This window comes from Sciurus vulgaris, assembly GCF_902686455.1.
Source record: "Sciurus vulgaris genome assembly, chromosome: 7".
NCBI classification, from domain to species: Eukaryota; Metazoa; Chordata; class Mammalia; order Rodentia; family Sciuridae; genus Sciurus; species Sciurus vulgaris.
Window position 1 is genome coordinate 109,612,605 of NC_136467.1, and position 14,539 is coordinate 109,627,143.

The following is a 14,539-nucleotide window of genomic DNA, read 5'->3' on the forward strand; positions in this document are numbered from 1 at the left end:
CTATGTGATATACTGCTGTAAGAAGGACTTGCAGCTCAGAAAATTATAAACCTCAAAAAAAATTTGAAAAACATCAGTTAAATGCAAACTGAGGGATATTTGACAAAAATAACACATTAATACTCTTCAAAAGGTTCAAGGGAAGGAATGACTGAAAACTTTCCGTAGACACAGCAAGAAGAAAACTAAATTCAACATAGGATATTGGGCAGTAACCTAAAATAGAAAAAAAAGGATATTAGAGGGAAAGTTGGTGAAATTAGAATAAGGTGCTCAGTGCAGAGTTCAGCTGGCTGACTGCCTGTTTTGTAAATGAAGTTTTATTGAACACCACCATGTCCACTGATATGTTTTGTCTGTGACTTCTCTCACTCCTCAGTGACAGAGTTGAGTGGTTGCAACAGAGTCTATAAATGGACTGAAAGACTGAAAATACATATCTTGCTTTAAATAAAAACTGAGGCTAAATCTCTGGTTTAATGTATAGCATTACGCCTATAGCAATTTCTTGCTTTTGAGAATTTTACCGGTTAACATATGACATTTTTTTATATTAGGGGAAGCTGTGGGAAGGATTTATAGAAGTGTTTTGCCACATTTTAAAATTTTTCAATAAGTCTAATATTAGATTAAAATCTAAAACTTGAAAATAAAAAAGAGTGAAAAGAAGTTCAGAAGAAGTGCAGGTGGTATGGAAATCACACCGTTTTGTCTAGTATAGGAAGAAGTCATTTTCTAAGTGCTGAATGTTGTTCTATGAGATGGTTCTATTACAAATGATCAACTATTGATTTACTGCTAAATGATTATTTTCTTTCCTTTTATGGCACTACTAACTATGTTGTAATAGACAAAACTAGTACAGAAGTTTTGTGTAAACCATTTTTAGCAAAAGGCCCAAAATGGCTATTGGTAACAAAAATAACTTTATAAAGTATCCTTGCAACTCTTGATTTATAAAATCTAATTACAATTTTTTTTTCCCTCAAAAATGCTGTTACCTAAAGATTGCTCAACCATCTGCACTACTGATATCTGGGCTGGATAACCTCTTGTTGTGGGTACTGTTTATGGTGTCACATCCCTGGGCTCCTCACTAGGTGCCAGTGGCACAACCAACATGTCTTCATGCATTGCCAGATATCTTTTGGGAAGTAAAACCTAAGTCAAATCTCTGGTTTAGTGTGTAGTATTATATTTGAAAAAGTTTTCAATGGAAAACTTTATTTTATATTATTAACTTATTGCCATTTATTGTCATGAGAATAATAGACTGAAATTCAAGCTAATTTGCTAATCAATACAATTACAATCAGTAATGAAAAATAACCCAGCACAACAATTAGCTTTCTTAATCAGAATATAAATGGAAGAAGGATACATATGTTTTTGAGTTGATTGTTACTGTCATTATTTATTACTAAAATCTTTATGCTACATGTAAGTAAATTATTAGTTTTTACTTAGAATCATCTTATACTAACTGCTGAATCAATTTTGCCTAAAATACAGAACTATTTGCAGTTATTTAAAAGTATTTGGTATGACCATTCACTTGAAAGAACAAATCATAACAGAAATGTAAATTATGAATGTGAAAGGCCTTGCATCATTTCAGCACAAAAAAGATAGAACTGGGCTTGTCAAGAAACATTTGTACTTTTAGCTATGTTGGGTAATAGCTATATGAATTTGAGTAATATATACAGCTCCTGAGAGTCACATCATGTTATCTGTCAAATGGGCAATAAAAACCTACATGCTATTTCATGAGGACCTCGATTCTGTTATGTTCAGCTCCTATAATGATATCTTAAAAGTATCAGGCTCATAATAGGTATTTGTTAAGTGAAGAAAGGAATGCATGAATGAATGGAAGAGTGAATGAATAAAAGAATGAATAAGTGCTTGTAAAAAATTAAATGAGATCATGTGCTTCTGAAAAGTAAGAGTATGTTTCCTTACATAAGGAGCATAAAGAAGCAAGACCATATTTAAATTATTTGTGAAATAATTTGACAATTTTCTGCCTGAGAGTTTGTAGTGCAACAATTCACTGCAGGGGAGATGGAAATGAGAGCAAACCACTCCTGATCTTCTCTAGATTCAAGCAGAGCAGTACACTTATCTTTTACAGCCTGGATACCACCTAGAGTTCAAAAAAGGGAAGGAAGTCAGTGGCCGAGCATATGTAGATACACAATGAGGACAATAATAATAAAACAAAGGGCATGAAAATAAACTCCTAAGAACCTAGTGAATTGTGCTAAGAAATAAATATGGTTGCTATTTCAACTTAGATCAGACCAGAAATATGCCACCAAATCAGGGTATAATGTCTCAGATCCTGGAAGTGGTTCAAAGCAGGGTTCATCCACACAGTAAAATCAGAATCAGGACACACTAATGGATGTTGTTCAAAGTTAAGTAGTAGTCGCGCAAACTAGTTAGTGACCAGGCTGTCGAATACACCAAAGAGTAGGATGATTTTATAAGAACTGGGCAAACAGAATCGGCAATGTGCAGAAACAGAGAGAGTAAGGAAAATGAAGCAGAGAAATAGACATACATCACTGCTAACGAGGAAGAACACCAACAAGGGACTCAGAGCTTTGCCTTGGGCTCTGTACTTTTGTGTGGTTTCTATCATGGGAGGAATTGATTTCAGCCTGGCTACTCTTGGATAAGATAATAATTGGGAAGAACGGGTTGGGGTGAGAGTGTGGGAGAAGCAGGCAGGGATTGCTGTCAAAGAGATCACGCTAGACTGAACAGCAACAAAATGTTGGGGGTTTTCATAGTGTTGGATTCTTCTAAACTTAGTCATCTGGATTCAGGACTGAACCATTACACAATCTGAAAATAGAAATCTTGAAGCTTTAAGCTTAGTGTCCAAGATTTCTCTGACATCATGTTATGTGTAGATTCAGATTTGAGAACTTTTCTGTGTATTAATTCACACAATGCTAATAACTGTGTAAAGTAGGTACTATAATTTCTACTTTACAAATTTGGAAAATGATGCCCAGAAGTGTTAAATAACTTCCCAGAGTTCATACAATTGAAAAGTAACAGAGATGAGATTTAAGCAGAGAATTGAGGCAAAGGGATCAGCAAATGTATATGCTTGAAATGGAACATGCGTGGCATTTCAGGTCACAGAGAGAGGCCAACACACCTGAGTATTGTGGACTGGCAGCGTCATGGGTTCCATATGCATTATTTCATAAACTTCATGTAACTTGGTGTTTATTTTAGTTTTTAGAGGCTCACGTTTGAAGAAACTAAATGATAAGCCACAGTTTGAAATATTTTAAAATAAGCACTGATAGAGGTACAGCAACCTAACCCAAAGATTTTTCCAACATTAGTATGTCCTTTGTCACATCAAAGTCATGCCTCTGCTGTTTCATCTTCCACTTACCTTTAAAACTTACTATTTTTTTTAATAGATAATTCAATGAACTTCATCCTTGCTCCCACTTCTACCTGATTTCCATGGCATGTTTGTAATGGAAAGTTCACTTACTTCCTCCAGTTAGTTTTTTTTTCAAACCTGACATTATCTGACTTTTTCTAAATCAGTTTATTATGTTAACAACTCCTTTTGTGATATTATTACTCTTCTATTTTGGAAGAACTTTCTTCTATTGCTTTTCTCTTTCTTCAATCTATGCTGTCGAATGTGTTTTCCATCCTCTTTTTTGTTTCCTTCTGAAATATTTTTGAGTTACCAATTGCTACAAATTCAGTTACCACCACTCTTACTTAATTTCTTGTCACTCCATTTAAGGCAAAACTCATGAAAAGGTGACTTTATTGTAACAGTCTTGTAGCTACTCTTTCTGCCTCAGGCCTTCCCTTTCCAGCTTATCCTGTATCTTTCTGCCAGAATTGTAGAACTATCTTTCTCCATTAGGATAGATGATTGATTGATTGATTGATTGATGATAAACAAAGAATACATGTAATATATATGAATGCAGTGAACACACTATCCTAATTAATGTCCCTTGACTTTGAACTATTTTACTAGAAGAAAGCATAAATTGTGCTATAATGGCTCACCTGTACCGTGAAACTTTTCTCATGTATAAATTAAAGGCAGATAAAATGTTTACATTAGATGTGTGTAGTTGAAGGATTAAAATGATTGGCTTGAAAATGTTCCATAAATAACAACAAATTGCCTGATGTCGTGGCACATGCCTGTAATCACAGGGACTTGGGATGCTGAGGCAGGAGCATCGTGAGTTCAAAGTTTGCCTCAGAAATTTAGCAAGGCACTTAGCAAGTCAGCAAGACCCTGTCTCTAAGTAAAATATAAGACAGAGCTGAGGATGTGACTCAATGGTTAAGCACCCCTGGGTTCAATCCTCATTACAATAATAATAATAATAATAATAATAATAATAATACAACAAATCAACAAAATATTTGGTTACTATAGAGAGGTTTAAAATAGCTCATCTTTTGAAACAGATATTATTGGTTACTATTCTTTTAGTTCCCTACCATACTCTACAATTCTTTGCTGATAGAATCCATGTCCCTTTTATAGGATGAATATTTCTGGTTCATTCTTTCTCAGCTTTCCTTCTAGCCAGAGCATGTGCAACATGACACAATTCTTGGTCAATAAAACCTTAAGAGAATCTGTGAATGTATGGAGTTTGTTACAAAGATATCCTTTCTCAACAAAATAAAGTGTACACAAATATACACAGGTGATGCGATTTTTTGTTCTGTCTCAAAATGATGGTATGTGAGGATGTGACCCCTAGATCTGTGTGTTCACCTTGCAAATCAGCATATAGTTGATAGAATGGAACAGAGGATAAAACTGGGTCATTGAGATATTTATTCATTAGTGTCACCCTCCTACTACCTTACATATAGACTTCTTACGTAAGAAAATGTATGCTTTCACAATTCTTAACTATTAAACAGCATGTTACTTGCCATCAAAAGTTTTCTATCTGATATATATCTGTACTGCATTCTCTATAGAACATGCCAATGTTTTACAAATTTAATAAGGAACAGTTGCTTAATTAGTAAATATATCATTTGTTAAAGTGTTTATTTGTGAAATAATTCTCCTTGGACAGGCCAAAAGTAGAGTCAGATAATTTTAAAAACTTCAATAAATTGACATAATTCCATGCATTGACAGAACTCCACAGGACTAAGGCTTGTATAAACAATTCTTAAAATTATGGCATTCATGCTATCAGCAAAGTCTAGAATTATATACCAGTTCCAGGCTTCCCAACTGGGAAATGACCCATTAGCAAAGTAAAATTTCATAGCTTCATTACTAATACATCCTCATTTCCTTATTATAAATATTCCTCAAAATTTCTCTACTTGTTTTCTCTCTTGCTGGAGTGTCACTATATTATAAGTTAAATTCAGAGAATATGATCTGGAATATTTTATGAATAGTCAAATATATTAACAAAAAGTTTATGATGTTCTGGAAGAATAATCCTTAGAAAATTTAGTGTTTATGATTATAAACTTAGCTCATCAAAAGAAGACTACTTTGTCATTTTCTGAAATGTTAAGCAGTCCATAACCCTAACAGAAATCACATCAAATATATTTTACCAAGTGGGAAATAATTTCTGAAGCATTGCTTTTCAATATTATGCTGACTGGCCTTTTTGCTCTGTGCAAAGTGTGATTTTTTTCAATATTCAATAAGTGTCTTATTATAAGATTGTACTAAATTTGGTTAAGTTGCTGGCAGAAAGGTAGTTCCATGACTAAAATAATTTTACAACCCACAAAGCTGCTTAGAAGCATTGAAGCCGTCTACACTATTGACCAAATGGAGGTTTCAATTTGCAAACACAGCTGGAAATCTTTCAAAGCAACTTCCAGATGCCATGACAGAGCCCCTTCCTGATTTTGAACAGCTCCTGTCAAAATGACAACTGGGAAATAGCTACACTATGCCTGTGGGGAATGGAGTTTGTTTCTCATCTCATAGCTGCCAATTTCAGAGGTCCCATAAGCCAAGACAGAGACTTATAATTATCTCTCTGTACTTTGTGATCCTACTGGGTTTCAGAAGCTGCTGAATCTCATTAGTGCAGCAGCTCTCTTACTCTGGTAACTATAATATCATCTAAGAAATTACTTAGCATGGAGAGGTCTAGGACCCAACCTCAGATATTTGATCCCATATAGCAGAGGTAGGACCCTGAGGTATGAATTTTTAAAATGCAACACAGGAGATTCTGGCACAGGTATTCCAGGAATCATACTTGGCTACACAACTTTTTAGTTAAGAAGTAGCTGGGGCAAAAAGGGTAAAGTAAAATTTTGGAGAGATTGTGGGTTACCACTTTTGAGCATTTTCCAGTGCTTTCATATTCATTTTCATTTTTTTCATCTCATATTACAGGCAAGAAAGGTTTCAGTTTTGATGATTTTGGAATAGTACATATGAAAATAAAGCTTCTCAGATGTGAACATTATAACTGAATAAACTGTTAAAAACAGTGATTTTATTAAACTGGAGTGTGAAGAGCAGTAGAAAGGAACTGGAGGGTACTCAACCCTTGACACAAAGGAACTACACTGAATAACATGTGTGTTCTATTTCTTATTAACCAATTAAATTTCCCAGGTTACTAAGCAATGGCTGTTAGATTTCTTGCAGAAATCCCAGGTTTTCTGGTTTAAAGAATTAAGATAGAGGCAGTTGTCAGAGTTGCTGGAAATAAGGTGAAGGAATCAGGAAATAGGGAGCCACACAGGATTGCTCAAAATTAGCATTTAAACCCTGCTCAAATATCTGTTTTTTTCTTAAATATTATATACATGAGGAAGACTCTAAGCAACACAGTAGAATGTAATAGGTAGAAGGCTAAAAGAACTCAGGGGAAATTTAAGCTACAGTGGAAAAACAGTGAACACCAATTTCACCAAATAACATTACAAACAAGAGAACTCATCCCTATAGGCCTTCTCGTACAATGCAGTGAAAATTATATTTCACTTCTGTGTTAATTCTGCTCAAAATTCATAATCTGAATGTCTCATAGCAAAGAAATAGTAGACAAATTTAAATAAAGGGACATTATATGAAATATCTGACCTGTACTGTTACAAAATAACAAGAGCCAGAAAAGCAGAAAAAGTTCCAGAAAAGACATGCCTAAGTTGATATCAGCAGTGGCATGTCATAAATAAATTGGACTGAATTTGAAATTAGAAAAATATTTATAATGAATATTAGAATAATTCATTAAAAGTAATTCTGAAATGTGTTTGATAACAGTATTATATATCAATATTAATTTTATGATCTTGAAAATATTACTAGGTTATGTAACTGAATATCCTTATTTTTCTGAAATACTACTGGTACCTATCAGATTCAAGAGATTGCATGTCCAAAATTTTCTCTCAAACAGGAAGAGAGAAAGATAAACAAAGCAAGTTGGCATTAATGAGGCCAAATAAAAATAGGTTGTAGGTTTCGTGAATTTGGGAGCACGGCATGTTAGTAAGCTTGACACAGTATTAAAATATGATTATTAAAATATTCTAGCAGAAATTCTGCTTACAGGAAGAGAAGTAGGCATACTTTCACCGTTCTCTCTGCTAAGTACAACTACAAGCTCTGAACATTAAAAATGAAACATATATTAAGAGATTCTGAAAGGCAGAGATGAAAGAATAACCTGTTAAGGACCTTGACACGGTGTTGAACTCTGAATTTTTTAAACTCATTTTTTCAGATAATCCTAAATTTCAACCTGAAGAAGCTGGTAAACTGCAGATGCTAATGAAAGTAGATGCAAAAACATCCTTCCAAACCCTTTCATTTCTACACAAAGGACTAAGAAAACCTCAGGTTGAAAATGAGAAAATTTTAGACAATAGCTGCTCAACTCCAAATGCCTCAAAAACACCACAGAAAAAAGCAAATCTATGCCCATGATACCAAAACCCAAGATAAGAGTCTAGATTTTTGTCCATGTCAGACCATTGCAAGCTGACCCAGCATTCTGTGATGGTATCTGAAAAGAAAGTTGGGAACCAAGAATTTCATCCCCTCTACAAGGTAACCAGTCCTCCCTCATGACTGACTCTCTGCCAGTGAGACACCCCCTCCCTCTTATCCACCAGGCTAGTGTCCAAGGATGTCTACTAGACAGGCTGAACTTCTATTAGCACCTACCAGTAATGAAGTCACCCACACCACATTGTCAGTGGAGGCCTAATGGAGAGCTAGAAGTACCAATTCTGTCCAACAGTAATGAGAGACCCCTTCTTCAAGAATCAAAGGAAGTTCAGTAGGGGAACATGGACTTAGATCCCCAAATGACAAGAATGATATGTCATCCCTGCCTTTGCTAAAGCAATATCAGACAAAACCATCCAAAACAGAAAGTTAAAAAAAAAAACCTATAATTTTGTAACATAATACCTAAATGTCCAGCTTTCAATAGGAACCTACTCTTTAATAACCAGAAAGATTATAAACTGAGTGAGAAAAAGGACAATAGTTATCAACTGAACATCATGAGTCTTTTGATGGTAGGACAGAGAATGGTAACTCTTCAATAGATGAGAAGCAAAATTCCTTTGTTAAAGCTCCAAACCAGAGCAGCCTGCTGCATAGGGGAGGCACACAGAGGGTTTACCCAGGGTCAAGGTAACAGCTCCTTGGTGAATGTAACAGTTGGCATATAGTAAGCAAGGTGGAGCATCTAGGTTTCCCTCAACTCAGGGCAGACAGGCTATCATAAATAATTTCACAGGCATAAGGGCTGTCCTTATGTTTTAGGTCCATGAACTTGAAGTATGAAAACCTGACAAAGGGGGACAGGAGAGAACAAGGTGCATTTGGAGTACATGCTTCATAGTCCTATAGAATGGGAACCTAGTGAAGTAGGTGGGATGGGGATTTAGCAAGCAGACAGTAAAGGAGAATTGGGAGATTTTACTATGACTTAAAACCTGGGTCAAGACAGCATTTGTGAGATATTGCAATAAGATTTAGAATAGAGATAGAATGCACTGATCCCCAAGTCTAGCATATTTTTCAATGTGCTTGGAACCTAACAGGTTATCAACTAATGCCAGTGAACTGATAAAGTATTTAAACTGCATATTATGTTGAATGAAATAAGCTTTGAATTTGGGTCACACAACCAAAGCACTGGCACTGAAGAACTCCTCTGTGCTCTTTAGTTTACACAATGCTGGGGGCAAGACACAGTTGATAATTGGGCACATTAATCTTTTGGTGACAAGCTGTTGTTCTTTAGCACTTATTGTGTCTCCAAAGAACCATTCACAGCTGTGAGTTTATTTTCTCACAAGAAAGAGATATGAAATAAATAAACTATTATAAGGACTATAATTTTATTGGAAATAACTTGTAAAATAATGCTCATTGGTCTAAAGAAAGATTAAGTCTTCCTATAAAGATCACAAATGATGATTTCATCTTAATGAAAGGAAGTTTGGAAAAGGAAATGATGTCTAAGTCAGGAAGCATGTAATTTGGACCTGACCCTGTTAATCACTATTTATTTGTATAACATCAAGCAAGTTCTTACTGTTTCTGGGTTGCATTTTTCTCACTTGGAAAATAAAATACTTATGAGCAATGGTGAGATTGGTAGGAATAAGAAACTAAAGGGATAAGTAGTTTTGGACAGTGGATAATTCGTAGACGTCTTTAAGCAAATGTCTAATTTCAATTGTCACTTCTATGGTTGCTATCACAGACAGCAGTAGACACGAGGAAAAAGCATCAGGAACTTACACATTTGGCTTAATTGAAAAATAGTAGAAAAGATCTCTAAACTCAAGTAATTGCCAACATTAACAAGCCACAGTATTAGCTACTCAAGCAGTCCCTTATAAAATACAAAGACTACTAGGAACGGTAAGAGAAATTGTCATAGTCAATCTATTGTTCTTCAGTTTAAATTCATTTTCACTTATGTACTTGAAACAACTACTTAATATACATGATTTTCTTTAAAAAGTGGGTATCAGGGAGTGGGATAGATATTCAGCCAGAGAAGCTGTAGATCTCCACATCAGGATCATAAAGTGTTAGGAAAACAGTGCGTGTTAATAAATAGCTATTCAAGGTAGAAAACTGGAAGAGAACATTTCAAAACATGGAAAATTATAAACTGTTCTGTCTTGTGTGTCTACTTGAAAAATGTTAATATCTCTCCATTTATCCATATATCTATATAGATATAGATGTATAGATAGATACATATATCAACAGCATACATTCACCAGTAAATAAAAAGGGCCATGTATGATAACCAAGTCAGGTTCATTTCAGTGAGTGAAAGCTTGGTTTGCATTAGAAAATAATGTGATTTTCCAATTAATTAAATGAGTGGAAACAAATAGAAAAATACTGTGTGTAATTCTAAATGAATTGTACAAATTAGTAAAAACTTAACATATTATATAGATAACACTGCTCTCAAAAGGTGGTTATTGCCAGTGCAGTGCCACATGCCTGTAATGCCAGAAACTCAGGAGGCTGAAGCAGCAGGATCACAATTTCAAGGTCAAACTTGGCAACTTAAGGGGACTCTGTCTCAAAATCTAAAACAAAGCGCAGAGGACTGGGGTTATAATTCAGTGGTAGAGCAGCCCTGGTAGAGTCTCAAAAAACATGGCCGACATAACTACCCATAAAGGTGGGCTGCATATGGTGATTTCGTTCCAAAGAAAGCAATATGGAAAGGAACAGAAAATGAGTAGTATTATAAAAGGAACTTGACAAACACTGGCTCACACAGGCAATTAGGTTGGCATCATCGTGGGAAGTTGTTTTAATAATTAAAGATTCTAGCTTTTGGACAAATTCTTATGTGTGATTTTGCAGGCCCAAACATAGACAAGTACAAAACCTTTATCTGGCAGCCCTCAGGGGCAGCAGCTGTCCTTCTTACAACAAATGGGGCACAAATAGTGTTCTACACAGTTTTCTAGGGAATTGGCCAAGGACTTAGGACTCCCGCACTGGCCAACTTCTTAAACATACCTGGTTTCCTAGTGCAGGGAACTCCATTTGAAGATTTCAATTAATGAGTCCATTAAATTTGAAGATTTCCTGAGAAGGAAACCGTGACAACAACTTTTCCATTCTGACTCAGTATTTTTCCACTCACTTGCCCTCAATCCTGGAGCCTCACCCTCTGTACAACTACAGGAACATTTTATTTGGGGGTCCCAGACAGGAAGGTGATCCAAATGCCTATTATGATCTAACTGATTCTTAACCAGGGAACTAATCCATGGAGTAAATGTAGCAGTGAGTAGTTACCACTTTCTCTGATTTGGCACCTGGCTTATGGATAGCATCACAGAAAGTGATACAAGCCTTGCCTGGCCCTTTCATTTCAAGTATGTTTCTTTAATTGGCTCCCCAACACCTGGCAGCTCAGCTCTCTTTGTAGCTCCATTGAACTGCCCACCCAACAGTTTGCATCCTTGGCATAATGAGCTGAAAATGGCACCCTACATCTGTATTCTTTAAATGAGAAATTTCTATTTGTTCCCATTCATTTAATTATGTCTTTTCTCCTCATTATAGGAAAAAAGATGAGACAAATATCACACATTCTACAAAATACCTAACTAGCATTCTCAGAACTGTCAATGCCATTAAAAACAAGGAAAGCGTGATAAATCATAATAGTGAAAAGAAACCTATGGAGACATGGCATCTAGATGAAATGTGCCATCCAGGAAAAGGTTCTGAAGCAGAAAAACATCACCAAGTAGAAACTAAGGATCTCCAAATAAAGCATGAATGTCAATATAGATAACAGGAAGGTATCAACATTGACTTATTAATTGAGAAACATGTGCAATTGTAATGAGGATGTTAATAATAGTGGTGTGTGGTATATGGGAAAACATGTATGATCTGCTCATTTTTTTTTCTGTAAAAGTATCTGCAAATAAAAAAGGTATTTAAGAAAAAAGAAATGAGAGCAAAACTTGTTCCATGATTTCATCACCACAATAATTGACCAATTAATTAATTATATAGATAAAAGCACACAGTGGGGAAAACAAAAAAGTTAAAAGTTAAGTCTCTGAGAGACTCAGTGGTGCATGCCTATAATCCCAGTGATTTAGGAGGTTGAGGCAGAAGAATCACAAACTTGAGGTCAGCCTCATAACTTAGGGAGGCTCTAAGCAATTTAGCAGGACACTCTCAAAATTAAAAAAATAAAAAGGGTTGGGGATGTGGTTCAGTGGTAAAGCACTCAGGGATTAAACACCTGGTACCAAAAAACAAACACACAAACTTAAGTCTCTGAAAGAATAATGTAGTTGATAAAGCTTTTGGAAGGCTAATCAAGAAAAAAAGACTCATTAGATCATAGCGATAAAAAGACATGACTGCATTTTGATTCATTGTACACAAATGGGGTACATCTTTTTGTTTCTATGGTTGTGCACAGTGTAGATTCATACCATTCATGTAATCATACATAGGGTAATGATGTATGTCTCATTCCACCATTTTTCATACTCCACTTCATTTCCCTCTATGTAATCTAAAGTTCCTCCATTCTTCTCTCACCTTCCCACAGACCACCCCCATTATATATCATCATCCACTTATCAGGGAAAACATTTGGCTTTTGTTTTTCTGGCATTGGTTTATTTCACTTAACAAGATATTCTCCAATTTCATCCATTTATCTGCAAATGCCATAATATTCTTCTTCTTTATGGCTGAATAATATTCCATTGTGTATATATACTGCAGTTTCTTTCTCCATTTATCTGTTGAAGGGCATCTAGGTTGGTTCCACAATCTAGCTATTGTGAATTGAGTTGCTATAAACATTGATGTGGCTGCAGTACTGTAGTATGCTAATTTTAAGTTCTTTGGGTATAAAACGAGGAGTGAGATAACTGGATCAAAAGGTGGGTCCATCCCAAGTTTTGTTAGCATTCTATACACTGCTTTCCAGAGTGGCCGCATGAATTTGCAACTCCATCAGCAATGTAAAAGTGTGCCTTTTTCCCCACATCCATGTCAATGAAAAGATGTACCCCATTTGTGTACAATGAATCAAAGTGTAGTCCGTAAAAATAAAAAAAAAAATTAAAAAAAAAAGAATGTTACCAAACAAGAAACATTTGTAATAGTAATACTGATTGCATTTGCATAAAGTTTTTGGGGAGTGAAGGGAAGGAAAGGGGTATGTGGGAAGGAACGATTGTAGAGTGAAAGAGACATTATTATCTCATATACATATATGACTGCATGACCCATGTGATCCTGCAATATGTACAATCAGAGAAATGAGAGATTACACTCTATTTATGTATATTCTACCAAAATGTATAAATGCATTCTACTGTCATGTACAACAAATTAGAACAAATAAATTTTAAAAAAGAAAAGACATGACTACAAATGTTAATGAAGGAAATGAGAGGGAGGGGGATATGATAAATGGTGGAATGAGACAGACATCATTACCCTATGTACATGTATGATTACACCAATGGCATGAATCTACATCATGCCCAACTATAGAAACAAAAAGATGTACCCCATTTGTATACAATGAATCAAAATGTAGTATGTAAAAATAAAAGAAATAAAATTTTAAAAAATACAGTGAAGGGAGAGTATAAACAATTTAATGTCAACACATTTAATATTAAAATAGCAATAATAAAAGTGCAAATAACAATAAATGCTGGTAAGAATGTGACTTATACTTCATTGATGGAACTGCAAATTAGTATAATCACTTTGAAATAGCATAAAGATTTCTTAGAACTTCCATATAATCCAGCTACCCACTTATTGATATTTATCCAAAAGAATTAAAATCAGCATACTTTAATGATATATGCACACTCATGTTTATAGCAGCACAATTCACAATCATCAAACGATGGGACTAGCACTTGTCTTTCAATGGACTGATGTATGAAGAAAATGTGGTATACCTACAGAATGGAGTTTTATTCCATCATAAAGAAGAATGAAATTATGTTATTTGCTTTTAAATGAATGAAGCTAGAGAACATGTAAGTGAAATAAACCAGAGTAGGAAAGTCAGTGGTAAACTTTTCCTCTTATATGCAGAAGCTAGAGAGAAATAAGGAATTTTAAAAGTTGGGGGGAATCTCATGAAACTTGAAGGGAGAATAGTGAAGTAGCAGAAAATGAATAAGGGGGAGGGAGGAGTGATAGGAAAGGGGAAGAGGAGCAAAATGAAATTAACCAAACTTTGTCATGTGGATGTATGAACAGATCATAATATGTTCTACTTTTACGTAGAACTAAAATGCACTAATCAAAAAAAAAAAAAAAAAAAATCAAGGTCAGGCATGCTGGTGTTTGCCTGTAGTCCCAGAAGCTCGGGAGGCTGAGGCAGGAGGATCTCAAGTTAAAAGACAGCTTCAGCAACTTAGACCCCATTCCAAAGTAAAAAAAAAAAAAAAAACAAAACAAACAAACAAACAAACAAACAGGATAGTGATGCAGCTC